This window comes from Vigna radiata, unplaced genomic scaffold, assembly GCF_000741045.1.
Source record: "Vigna radiata var. radiata cultivar VC1973A unplaced genomic scaffold, Vradiata_ver6 scaffold_322, whole genome shotgun sequence".
NCBI lineage: Eukaryota > Viridiplantae > Streptophyta > Magnoliopsida > Fabales > Fabaceae > Vigna > Vigna radiata.
The window spans coordinates 190726-194107 of record NW_014543606.1 but is presented as its reverse complement, the minus strand read 5'-3'; positions in this window follow the sequence as shown (position 1 = coordinate 194107).

Genomic DNA, 3382 nt, shown 5'->3' with positions numbered 1-3382 from the left:
CTTTTTCCTTTCGTTTCCTTTTGATAAATTGTTTGTTTTATATTTGTTTTAAAATATTACTTTTTCATATTTTGATTGGTTTTAATTAAGTTTCTATTTTTGAAAGTGTGATGTAATTTAGTTATTTATGTTGTATTAAAGTTCTCAACTTATATGTCATATGAATTTTTTAGTTTCTTATTTTTTCATTTTTTTTAAAATTATAAGATATTGTCACGTGTTGGATAAAGGTCTTGTTACGTGATAAGGGTTATGTAACAGTGAAAGTTTTACGTGTTATTATTGTGACAAGTGATCCTGAAGAATTTCAATTTAAATTTTATATTTCTTATTTTGATTAAATTTAATTTTAATTTTAATTTTTTTAAAATTTGAGTTTTTTTTTCTAAATAAGATTAAATTTATTTTTCATATAAATTTTATAAAATTTTTATTAATATTAAGTTTATTTAAATTTTTGTTTTAAATTAAATTTTATTATTTTTTTTAAATATTAAATATATTTATTTTATATTGTTATAAAATTGTTTTAAAATTTTATATTTGAATTTATAAAATTTTATTTTTAAACTAATTCTAATGTAATGTCTCAATTTTTTAACATGTTATTTTATAAAATTAATAAAACAATAAATTTGTCATCATTTATAAATATGGTATTGGTATAGTTATTTAGTGGAACATTTCAATAAATATAGATTTAAAACTATAAATATATGCAGGAGGAGTTATCAATAACAATATTATAGAACGGTATAATAAACCTAATTATAGAATAGAAATATATATAATATCCCAACGATTTAAAACCGAACATGAGATGAAGGTTTAAAACAGAATATACAATTCTAAACCGAACAGTTCTAGAGTTCACTTAGACCGAATGATGTTACAAAAGAAAATATATCGAAAGACCATACAAAAGAAGGTTAATGCCGAACGGTTATCTAAACTGTATAAAAGCCTAATCTATGGACCAGACGGTCCTAAACTATCTTCAGGTTGTTCATCTTGCAGAGCTTCCTCCAAGGAGTCCTCAATACCTTCTGGTCACATTCATAGAATGATCATTACAGTAAAGAGAACGAATGACAATGGAAGACAAGACAGGAAATAAGGGTAAGCTTATGTAATTTAATTTAATCAAATATAATATAATCATTTAAACAGATCATAGAATGATTTAGAACTTCATATTCAGACATACAACCATCATACAATCATCCCAACCAAACACCGAACGTATAAACATAATAATCGACCACTACTGACACTGTCCGGACTATATGAACCATGTAGCTTGTCGTTTCTAGCATCCGGTGTGGTGTAATAACTGACATATACTCTTCAACAGAAATACTATTTATATCAAACCGAGTACTTCAAAACTAAGTGCTAGTCTAAGATCGAGCACTTTGCAGACCGAACACTTTAAACAGATAACATATATGGCGAATTTGATAATGAAACTTTCTTCACTTATTTTAAACACTTTGACTAAACTACCTTAGTAAAATATCAACTATAATTAATATCACCTTTAGGAGACTGATCGGTCATCAACTGAATCCTCCAATAGAAGAGAATTTAGTCAAGACCGAACGTCCTAGAAAAGTACCGAACAATCATATACATGACCCTCGGTTAAATTACAAAATCCACAGAGTTTTGACTTAACCCTATTACTACCCAAGTCTTATCCATTTTGCAATCACAAACACGTTCAACAAACATGCAACATCACAAAATCAACCAAATTCATACGTATAACGTCATTCAGCATACAACATCTAAAGAGACAAGAAAGTAATTAAATTACAAGCTTCCCTTACCTTTATTTCCAGAATTTGCTAAGCTCTCATAGAAATTCCGAGATGGAAACTAAATTCTAAGACATCCTTTACTCTTGGATGGGTGAAACGAACTTCAACTATCATTTTAAGATTTACAACAGAATCAGGAAAAAAGTTGGGTAGTCACATGCAAACCAAAAATGGTGTTTGCATGCATCTTGGAATGAATGAATTTCAAAGGAAGAAGAGATTTTGGTCTTACCAGCTCCACAAAGAAAACCGACCGATTAAGATGAAGAGCTGGACACTAGGAATCTCAAATTGTTGTTTGAATGGTGATCGGAACAATAACAAGGTCAAATTTTTAGAGAGAAGGAGGAGAATTTTAGAGAGAAGGAGGAGAAATATGGAGGTTCGGAAGGTTGGAGAAGAAGCTGCATGCAGAAAGTGGTACCAAATTTTAAAATCTCATTTTAAATACAACACCCAAAAACCGATCGGTCCACTCATCTGCTGCCATCTATTCTCCACTTTCTGAATTTCCAGACAAACTGCCAGCCACTTGGATTCCACTCAGCTGAGGAATTTAATGGGCGTGACAACATGTCTCCCACTAAAACTGGCGAATTAATGGACGTGACATTTAGAATAAAATAATTATAATAATAAATACATTTAATAGAATTAAAAGTAATTACTAAACCATCAAGATTTTTGTAGTATTGTTGACTTTTACTGTAGATGTTTCAGTACCTAAATCTTATATATTGATACTAATGAGGTGATAATTGTAAAAGGAAACAAACAGATAATCAAAGAAACAATTTCATAAATAATTTAATATATTATATATTAGTTCAACATTAAAATATTTTATAATTCATATAAATATATGACCATTTGACTCTAGACTCAGTTATCACATACGTGTTTTGAAATAAACATTAGTAAATGTGTGCACTTGTAATGACATTTATGCTCTGTAAAAACATAAATACGGGTTTATCAATATACTATTCACGAGCTTAATCTTTCATTTCTAAGACTCAAAAGTTTAGGGTAAAGACCTCTTGTCATTTTCTTCTATAACCCATTTATCTTTGCATGAGTTGAATGATAACACTTTCTAAACTCACATAACCTCTCCTTGAGATTCTTCTTACATCTTATCATCCATACTCACAACCTTATTTACACCATCCATAAAGCATCAATAGTTGTAAATTTAAGTACACTGTAATTTGATTCAAACAAAACATAACTCAGAAGAACATAAAAATCATTAAAAGATAGTTTAAATTGTAGGCGCACAGTGCCAGGTCTCGCACCCATTGAAGCCATCTAATTTTCTCAACTAGTATCATGTGCAAGTATACTCACTTGGCGAATGAACAACTTGCTCAGTCGAAGCTCATTCATTTATCCATTGGAAAACAAGGTTGCCCTGAATATTAAACTCACCAAACGCATATAAACTTAATGCGTGATGTGCTGAAGTTTTTACTTGTAAGTTCTTGAAGAGTAAGGAAATAGGTCCTTTAGCCACGAGGACAGGATGACTTAAGTGAGCTTGTTTGGTATAACAAGTG